This window comes from Canis lupus, chromosome 1 (genome assembly GCF_003254725.2).
Source record: "Canis lupus dingo isolate Sandy chromosome 1, ASM325472v2, whole genome shotgun sequence".
Classification (NCBI taxonomy): domain Eukaryota; kingdom Metazoa; phylum Chordata; class Mammalia; order Carnivora; family Canidae; genus Canis; species Canis lupus.
In genome coordinates this window covers 53,206,460-53,217,543 of record NC_064243.1, presented here as the reverse complement: position 1 = coordinate 53,217,543, position 11,084 = coordinate 53,206,460, and the positions used below count along the sequence as shown (strand labels likewise).

General features: G+C 37.6%; 1 pseudogene; it reads right to left on the bottom strand.

Annotated features, from left to right (window-relative positions):
• Positions 1 to 6,155: 6,155 nt before the first annotated feature.
• On the bottom strand, positions 6,156 to 9,265 carry LOC112643467 (mediator of RNA polymerase II transcription subunit 4-like; annotated as a pseudogene).
• Between the last annotated feature and the right edge of the window lie 1,819 nt (positions 9,266 to 11,084).

Genomic DNA, 11,084 nt, shown 5'->3' with positions numbered 1-11,084 from the left:
TAAAAGGTCACCAACTAAAGATATTTGCACTCAATTTTCACTTGGCAACGTATCTTGGAAATCAGTTCACAGAGCTGTTCCTCATTCTTCTTTAAAGCTGCATAATATACCCTTGTGTAGACGTATTAGTTTTTTCAACTCCTATATTATGGGGATTTTGTTGTTGCTAATAATTGCCATTTATAAACAATGTTGCCATGAACAAACTTATGCATCTGTGTGGTTGTATTGTTGAGGTGTATCTTTAAATTTAGAGTAAATTACTAGAAGTAGGATTGCTAAGTCAAAAGATAAACGCTATGTAGATTTGCTAAATATTGCAAGAACAATTTGCATTTCAACCAGCAGTGTAGGAAAGTGCTTGTTTCCCCAAAACCTTAACAAAAAAATGTCTTGTCACATCTTTAAATTTTTGACAATCTGAGATGAAAATGGTAACAGTGTGGCCATTCTTATATAATTTATTGCATTTATAACTCATATTTAATAAAATATATCTATCCTGATTATATAGTTTGATGACTTTTGACAGATGTCTACATTAGGGTAAACACCAATACAAGTTATGGAACGTTTCTACCCCCAAAGGTAGTTTATGCCTCTTTGAAATAATTCCTCCTTTCTACTTCTCATGACTGGTATGCTTTTCATCAGTGTGGATTAGTTTTTCCTGTTCTGCAATTTCACATAAGTAAAATCACAGCATGTGCTCTTTATCTGCCTTCTTTTGTTCAGCATCCTTCTGACTTTCATCCATGATACTGAGTATATAAATAGTTTTTTTCCTTTTAATTGCTGAGAAGTACTACACATATGGGTATATCACAAATTGTTTATCCCTTAACTTGATGATGGACATTTAGGTTGTTTTCAAGTTTTGGATGCCTGAATAAATCTGCTAGGAGCATCTGCTTAGAAGTGTTTGCGTGAACATATATATTCATTTCTCTCAGGTAGATATGAAGGGGTGTAATGCCTGGATCGCTGAGGATATTGATGTTGTTCAATTGCTTTCTAAATGATTGTACCATTTGGCACTCCCACACACAATGTGTAAGATTTCCAGTTGCTGGGCATCCTCTTTGCATTATCTCTTTCCTTTCTTTTAGCCTTTCTAGTATGTATATCACTGAGGTTTGACTTTGCATTTCCTTGATGAATAAAGATGTCAAAAATTTTTCATATTCTTATTGATCATTTTTGTATGTTCTTATTTCAGGAAATTGCAAATATTGTGCTAATTGTCATTTGTTGTTTTCTTATTATTACGTTGTAAGAATATATATTCTGAATACCATTATTTTTTCTGATAGGTATATTAAAAACCTTTTCTCTCTGCCCATGGCTTGCACTTTCATTTTCTTGACACTACCTTTGAGGAACAGAAGTTTTATATTGGATTCAAGTCCAATTTATTAATTTTTGTTGTATTTTTTTGGTATTGGTGTCCTAACTAAGAAATCTTCATGTATTCAAAGTTGAGTATATTTTCTCATATGCTTTCTTCTGTATGTTTTGTAGTTTTATTCCTCATGCTTTGGTCAATTTATGTTATGCTTTGGCAAGAATCAATTGCCCATAGACGTGCAAGGTTACTTTTGGATTCTTTATTGTTTTCTATGGTTTATATGGACGTTATGCAAAATTACCCAACAATCCTGAGGGAAGGTGTAGCAAATAGCATATACGATGATTTATGGGTGTCCCCATTTCATAGTGCTGGGGTCTCATGAAATTGGTCCACCTGATATCTCAGAAATCGACCTGGTCACTCAATAGTCAGTCTCCTCCTCTAGCATGGCTGTGAAGGTTTTTTATTATCCAGGCTAGGCTGGGGGATAGGAGTGAACTTTCCAGCCTATCCCCCATGGTAATTTATATCTCATTTAGCATGATCAGTTTTGTTAAATTCATTCTTTCAGTTCATTTTGAAAAGGGTCTGAGGGCGTTAGCATTATAAAAAAAGCAGTGTGTCTTTTGCCTCTGCCTTTTACTGATGCTATAAACTGAGGGAGTTGTATACCCTCCTGAGCCTCAATATATATAAAGTAGGGATATAACAATATACACGATTTAGTATCTACTATTGTCTAATAACACCCACTCCACAGTAAAATCTTATATATTAAACACTTATCAGTGGTATATAATAACTCACATCAAGAATTTCAATTAATGTTTATTACAATATTTTTGTTCTATTACATCTCAAACATTTTGTCTTTTAAAAAAATCTCCAAGTAGTTAAGTATATAGGCTCTATGAGATGTCCAGGGAGACAGTACTCAGATATGCCATTTCCATCAGATGTTCACTGAGCTGTCTTTAAAAGAACCCCTTTATATGCTTTCAGACATATCAAATCTACTTGATGCTTATAACATCTTAATTTGTTCTTCATTGAAAATTCAACTTCAGACTTCAAAGTGAGAACATAACACGAGGAAAAATCAGTACTTACATGCTCAGAGTTCAGAAAAACCAGGTTTTGTATCATAAGGTAGATCAATTTCATGCTTACATCAGGAAATCCGTGCCTTTCAGCTTTGCACTTTTAATTAATAACAGTATCTGAAGGTAATGACTCACGGCTTCTCAAATAAATGTGTACCATTTTCTTGAGTAATTTGCTGATACATCGGACATGGCTAGCAGAATTACATGCCTTTGGTGAAAGGCAGAGGGATCCATAATTCACATGAACATAAATTATTAAAAAGAAACCGTTACTGTAAAAATAATTCATGAATCAGACAACAAGATGACTCTTCTATGGGAAAGTATAAACATTTCTATTGACTACAGCGTTTTTTTGTGAATTTACATAAACTATAAACTGATTATTGTGTTTATATAATAGTTTAGATTGGCATGAATTTTCAACTAGTAGTCTAGTAACTTTATGGGGATTAGGAAACCCTGTGCCTAACCCTGTCTTTGAGCTCATGAATAGTAGCTTCGCATTACAGAAATATGTGATAATTTTAGTGTTTTAATTCCTGGGAAAGTCACCTAAGAGCTTATTGTAATAGATGAACTAAGCGAAATAAGGAATATAGCCTGAAAATAAATTTGTTACAGAAACTTGACTTCTAGGAAAGGACTCTATTGATTGTACAACAGATGCCCGCTACTTCCTCAGCTAAACCTCATGTTATCAACTGATAGTATTGGCATTCTGGTTCATAAATCAATCTCTCAGGAGTTTGGTTATAGTGAATCATTTTTCCTGAACTTGATCACCTCTGAATAAGCAGATAAAAACAGAGCTGTAGCGTTGTGTTACTGTTGTACTGAGACCACAGGCAGAGGCTTCCAGGCAATGAATTCTGCAAGTAATCAGTTCAACCCCCTGTTGATTGCTGCTGCTGAGGTCACGGTGGCATTCCATTCTCCACAGATGTGAAAGGTTTTTAGCAGCACACACCCATGAGAGTCCCTTTCAGTGGAGACACTCTTGTGCCTGACGTATTTCAGGTTGCCCTTTGAGGAGCTTTATTTATATTGTTAAGAACTAAATATAAATTTTACCTGCAGTGAGAGATTCAGGTTTAACACACTCGACCAAATACTCTTGAGAAGACCTGTTATTTTGCTCTTTCTTATTATCTCACTAGTGTCTAGACTTTATTCTTCTCCAAATTCCTTAAGCAGCTTGCTGTTTACTCAACATGCACCTTGGCTCAGAAAAGGGATTTGGAGAACGATAAATACTTTTTAGCTTAATGTGTTCATATCATGTCGAATGGCATTACAGAAACAGCAGTATTTTTTCTCATTCCAAAACAGGTATTTTCAATGCCTATGTGATAGCAGGGTGGGACTGCTTTGGAGGTGACAAGGGAATCCAATGAGGATTGGCATGTAGAATTTAAAAAGAACCCAAACAACCCACCTCATTAGTTAATGTGTTCAAGAATGAGCTTTCCAGCTCTGGGATGGCTTGAAGATGTGTCCTCATGCCACTGCTATATACTATGCTCTCCAGGTAACCAGGAAGGCTGGCTCATGTCTGCTTGTTCTAGAAGGCAGCCTGGCACTCACTGTATGAATGTTCCTACTTATAGAGAAATGAACTGGCAAAACTCGAAGAAGCACATAACAATTATACATCCACCTTACAAAATATGTAAGTATAGGGGCACCTGGGTGGCTCTGTGGTTGAGCATCTGCCTTTGGCTCAGGTCGTGATCCCAGATTTCCAGGATTGAGTCCCGCATGGAGCTTCCTGCAGGGAGCCTGCTTCTTCCTCTGCCTCTCTCTTTGCTCTTCTCATGAATAAATAAAATCTTTAAAACAAACAATATGTAAGTATAAATTTCTGACTCTAAGGTTGAAGGGTTTATTTGCCATTTGGGACAGCACTTCTAGACTCCTGTGAGTCTAGACACATGCACAAATTGACACGGACCTGTCACAAACACTCCCTGTTTTAATTAGTCGACGGTTACTTATCAAATGTCCACCCTGGGACAGATAATCTGCTCACCCTGAGAATAAGTGGTGGATAAGTAAGACAACAATCCCTGACTCTGGAAGCTTCTATTCTGGTGAGGAAGGTGGATGAAGGGATCGTGTGATGCAGAGATAACATACTTCCAGGACGGAGCTTCTAGTTAAGTGGGTGGTCCGGGAAGAGTTTTCTGAACAGGTGACGTTTAAGCAGAAAGAACCTTAAACATGTAAGTGAACATTTACTTAGGATCAGGTCCAAACACTTTATTCGGGCATGCAGGGAGGGATCTTCATCATCTAATTCTTGCTTCTCCTCCGGACTTCTTGTTACCGACTCCCAAGTTTTCAGATTTTCTTTGATCTCTTCACAGAACACTTTATAGTGGCCTCTGTTTAGTGCTAATAATTCCATATTATGATTTAATGGGATACCAGGAATTGTCATTTAAAAAATCATCATCATTAATAACCAGAGAACACTGCATAATGCATATCTATGAATGCAAAGAAAATAAACAGGAAATTTTGTCTGGTTTACAGTCACTTGAGAGTCCATTCTAGGCAAATACACTTTGTGTGTGTGTATATTTGTGTGTGTGTGTGTGTGTGTGGTGGTATTTGGGAGCCATTAGCTCATACCTTTCGCTTTCTAACTTTAGGAGAGGGTGAAAACATTTTTTAAAGAGACTCGGAGGTCATCAATAGGAAAGCAGCTCTGAATGTGCATTAGGTGTGCATTAGGTAGAGTAAGAGCTGGTACAGTTAATGGACCTCAGCCTTTCAGGGGCTTCACACAGTGAAGTTTTGGCACTTGCTCACATAGAAGTCCAAGTTCATGGTTCTGATCCAACCATAATGGCTACCACTCTGTGGTTGCTCACACTTTGCTCCTCCACTCCCCAATCAACAGAAGGAACATGACAGGGTGAAGAATTCATCTCGACTTTTCTTCTGCTGTGACTTTTTAGTGACAAATATACTGCTGTTTATGTTCTATTGGCAAGGACTATGTCCGTGGTCCTTTCTAGAGGCAAAGAGATGGCTGGAGTCCGTCACTCTGGCTGTGGCCAGTGTTTCCAGTGACAGCTCTATACTATGAGGAGAGGTGCATGAGTTTTCTTGTCCATTTAGCCAGGTAATATGTTTGCACTCATCTTCCTAAGGGGAATATTCTTGCCCATTCCCAAGGGAGACAACCCAGTGTCCCACCAGTCAGTACAAGTCCAGACCTCAGTACTATCTGCTGACAGTGTTTAAAAGCTGTCACCCCGTAGACAAGTCATGTTTACCTCCCTCACACCAGCAGTGATGTGGAACAGGTGCATGGTAACTGGAACACAATCTCCAGTGCAGAAAAGAATTAAATAATGGGAGGCAGATAGCTTCCACCGTCTATGGCATTTAAGAATGAATTCTGAGTAGGTTTTGTGAAGACCCTGTGGCTGATGGTGGATATTTTTTTGATTAACTCTAATTCTGCTCCTTGGGAGTAACTCTCTTATCCATTTTTCCCTGTCCTGAGGAGGTCCATCATAGTTGTATAGAACTGAGCAAACATTATTTAAAAATCTACAGCATGTCACATACTTTTAAGTGACAAGAAGAACATAGTCAATGGGGATGGGAAGTTTTATCTTTAAATATGATGGCTTAATAGTTTCAGGTAGCATTTGATTAAAGACCTAGAGGAACTGAAAGAGCTAGAACCAGAGGCAAAGTGAGGTCAGGGAAGAGCATTCTCGAAGAGGAGCCAGCTCCATAGTGGGTTGAAGTACAGCAATGAATCCTATGTTCCTGGAACAGAAAGAATGAGGACAAAGAGTCATAAGAAGTAAAGTCTCAGAAGCAAGAAGGGGATGTATCTTTGTGAGCCCATACTTACTACCGCATGGACTTTGGATTTTCTTTCGAGTGAGATGGGAATGCTTTGGGAAGTTTGGAGTAAAAGAAAAACATGACTACGCTTGTTACACTCCACTACGTGCTGGATGGAGATGGAAAGCAGAAGCAAAAGCAGCTGAAACAATCTGACATGGTCCAGGGTGGTCACCAACAAGCTGCCTTGGGCACTAACCCATCTGGCACCAATGTGCTTTACAATAAGGATTTGGAATGTCTGATCATCAAGTTGCTTTCCAATGCTGAGTTTCAGTGAATAACCACATCTTTGGCTATACAGTGATTCATACTACCTTTTTTTTCAACTTCAGATGAGTTTATGAAGATGGTTAGCAGACAAAAACCTAAAAGAATTGCTTAAACAGATGTGCACTGAATCCATGCAATGGCATGTATTCCGAAAGAGGTCTCAGACATCATTTCCTTTGTTTATTGAATACCCTCATTTCACTTTTTCACACGAGAAAAGTGATCCCTGGGGTAGTTTTGATTTTGGCGCAGCTGAGAAGTGCGAGTGCTAATCTTAGAAATAAGTTTTCCTAATTAATTGAATTGCTAGAAGTAAGACAGATAGCTGCAGATAGAGATTGCAATGAATATTTTGTCACTTTTTAGTGTTTATTTTTCCTGGTTGAAAAATTAAAAATAATTAATTTATGTATAGTAAAATTCTCCCTTCTGGTGTAGGGCTCAGTAAGTTTTGACAAATGTATATAGGCTTGCAATTACGACCACAATAAAGATTTTGTACAGTTTCATCACCCTGAAACATTTTCCTGTTCCCTCTTGTGGTGAGCCCTTCCCCCAGCCCACAGTCCTGGGCAGTCACTCATCTGTTTTCTAGCTCTATAATTTGCCTTTGCAAGAATGTAATATAAATGGAATAATGCAGTATGTAACTTGTGGGTTTGTCTCTTTTTCTTTCTAGCTTATAAGTTTTTGCTTTCTGTTTTAAGATCCATGTGTGTAATTTTTTTTTTTAATAAACACCTTTTCTTAGAGCAGTTTCTTTTTAATGCTTCAAGTTTTGATTTAAATTCTAGTTAGTTAACGTGTAATATAATCTTGGTTTCAGGAGTAGAATTCAGTGTTTCATCGCGTACCTACAACATGTGGTGCTCATCACAAGTACCCTCCTTAATGCCCATCCCCCATCCAGCCCATCCCCCACCCACCTCACTCCATCAACCTTCAGTTCCTTGTCTATAGTCAAGAGTCTCTCTTCCAGTTTGCCTCCCTCTCTTTCTTTTTTTTTCTTTCCCCTATGTTCATTAATTTTGTTTCTTAAGTTCCACATATGAATGAAATCACACGGTATTTGTCTTTCTCTGACTTATTTCACTTAGCATAATAATCTCTAGCTCCGTCCATGTCATTGCTCTTTTAGAGCAGTTATATTATTTTTATTTTATTTTTTAACAAACAAAAGTGAATTTATTTACAAAGGCTACAATAATTACAGATAGTACAAATTGAGACAATTTCCTCCGTTATTGTGACAGAAGCTACCAGCTTTCACTTTCAAATAAGAGTTTTGTTATTTTGAGATATTATATACATTCAGTGATCCACTGCACTTATTTTAAATGCTTTTCTGAATAATTCCAGGGGCTGATTAGTGATATGTACACGGGTCATTTCCCTCAACTTTTATTTCCAGACCTACTAAGTACAAGTCCAACTTAACTGGAATAACAGGGTAAAGAGGCACTAAAATGCTTTTTTTTCCCCTCAACAGTAGATTTTGATTATTCTTTAAATATTCACTTAGTGGTTTAGAATTGAAATCATGATTTTTGGCTTTAAAAAGGAAGCCCAGTGATTTTTAGTGGGCTGCACAATTCCACTGTAGCCAGTATTATTTGGCTATTTTTTTTTTTACAGGCTTGCAATTGTTTAAGAAACAGAATTCTATAATATTCAATTCTGTTTTGTTCGTTTTTTAGAGAGGGAGAGTGGTGGGGGGAGACGCAGAGGGAGAGAGAGAATCTTAAGCAGATTGCACGCACAGCGTGAAGCCTAAACAGGGCTTGATCTCATGACCCTGAGATCATGACCCAAGCCAAAATCAAAAGTCCAGTGTTTAACCTATTGAGCCATCCAGGTACCCTCCCCTCCTGCCCATGGTATTCAAGTCTGTATGAATTTTGTTTCTTGTTTTTTGATCAGAATCACTACTGATAAATGTATCTGTTGACATAGTCTACATCTTCTTCATTTTCTTTATTATGCCCCAGAGGTCTCAACAAACAGTGACTTCTGTGACTTGGTGGTAGCATATTCATTGGCATGGCATTTGACTGCCATGGGCATTGTGGAGCAAGGACATCTGGCAATCTCCCTGTAGCAAGTAAATCCCCTGGTAAATGAGCATTAACACCGTTAGTGGGAGGATTGTTCATTTGACCCACTAATCCACTTCTCATCTCAGTTCAGTCAGATATGGTCCCCTGGAACCCAGGTCAGTGGTGGCACACACAGGGTTACTTGCACTAATCCTATGTGCACACTTAATTATTTCTTCGGAGGAGATGGCAGCTTTTCTTGCTTTTTGTATTGATTTGAGTTTTTTTTTTTTTTTTTTTGCTTGGTAAACAACTGTTGCCAGTAGTTGCTCTACTTCTTTTAGCTATTTCTGTAGTTGCTGAACATCACTGTCTCTCTTCTCCACTTTCTTTTCTACAACTTGCATTTAATGATGGATTTTTCCTTGATTAAGTGCCAATTTCATCAGTTCTTGAAATTCCACATCTCTGTGAATTAATAATTCCAGGACCTGGTTTTCTTCTCCAGGTGGTAACAACTTTTGGTTTCCTGAAATTGCTAAGATTTCTCTAAGTTCTCTCAACAAGACTTCCAGCCACCTCTTGGCAACTCCTTCTCCTTGTCTCCACTCAAAAACCACTGCCATGCTCCCCACAGGCCCACAGCTGGAGACTTAGAGCAGTTTTAAATTACCTGAAAAAAATTGAGTGGAAGGGACAGGGAATCCCCATGTAACCCCAGCCCCCACAACATGCACAGCCTCTTCCACTATCAACATCCACAGTGCTACATTTGTTATAATCAATAGACCTACATTGACACATCATTATCCCCTAAAATCCATAATTTAACTTATGGCTCACTCTTGGTGTTGTACATTCTGTGAGTTTGGGCTAATGTATGATGGCACGTATCCATCATGATAATATCATATAGAACGTTTTCACTGCCCTAAAAGTCATCTATGCTCTGACCATTCCTTCCTCTCCTCTCTCCCAACCCTGGGTAGCCACTGATCTTTATATTGTTTCCATAATTTTGCCTTCTCCACAGAGTCATATAGTTGGAGTTCCATGGTAGAAAACCTTTTCAGGTTGGCTTCTGTCACTTAGTAATACCTATTTAAGGTTCCTCCATGTCTTTTCATGTCTTGATATCTCATCTTTTTTTTTAAGATTTTATTTTTTATTTATTCACAACAGACACAGAGAGAGAGGCAGAGACAAAGGCAGAGGGAGAAGCAGGCTGCCTGTAGGCTTCCTGTGGGGATCCTGATGCAGACTTGATCCCAGAACCCCAGGATCATGCCCTAAGCCAAAGACTGAGCCACCCAGGCATCCTGATATCTCATATCTTTTTATTGCTTAATAATATTACACTGTTTGGATGTACCACAGTTTGTTTATCGATTTACCTCATGAGGGACATCTTGGTTACTTTTAAATGGCAATTATGAATAAAGCTGCTGTAAATATTCATAGGGAGATTTTTGTGTGGATATATGTTTTTAACTCATTTGGGGAAATATCAAGAGCATGATTATTGGATCATACAGTCAGAATGTACTTTGTTTAGTATGAAATTGGCAATCTGTTTTCCAAAGTGTCTGTGTTATTTTGCATTTTCACTAACAATGAACCACAGTTCCCATTGTTCCATTCTCATCAGCATTTGGTGTTTTGAGTGTTTTGAATTTGGTCATTCTAATAGGTATGGAAAGGTATCTCACTGCTGTTTTAAATTTGCAATTTCTGAATAACCGTGGATGTAAACATCTGTTCATAAACTTTTGTATATTAACCTTGTATCCTGTAACCTTGTTATAATTACCTATCAGTTCTAGAATTTTTTTTCTTTTTTTGGTTGATTCTTCTGGATTTTTTACATAGGTAATTCTATTATCTGGGAACAAAGATATTTTTATTCATTCCTTCTCAATCTGTCTACCTTTTATTTCATTTCCTTGTCTTCTTGCATCATCAAGGACTTCCAGTATGATGCTGAAAAGGAGTGGGGAGAGGGGACATCCTTGCATCTGATATTAGTGGGAAAGCTTCAACTTTCACACCATTAAATATGACATTAGCTGTAGCTTTTCTGTAGATGTTCCTATCTATTTGAAGAAGTTCCCTTTTACTCTTAGTTTGCTAAGGGGTTTTGCTTTGTTTTGTTTGTTTTCAATTTTTTTTTATGACTGGGTTTTGGATTTTGTCAAATGCTTTTCCTGCATCTACAGATATGATTCTGTGATTTTCTTCTTTTTCAGCTTGTTGATGTTATGACTTACATTAATTTTGAGATGTTAAAACAAACTTGCATACTTGGGATAAATCCCATTTGGCTGTGGTGTATAATTGTTTTTAGACATTGTAGGGTTTGTTTTTCTATATTTGTTTGAGGATTTTGCATCTATGTTCATGAGAGATGTTAGTCTGCAGCTTTCTTTTCTTATAATGTTTCTGTCT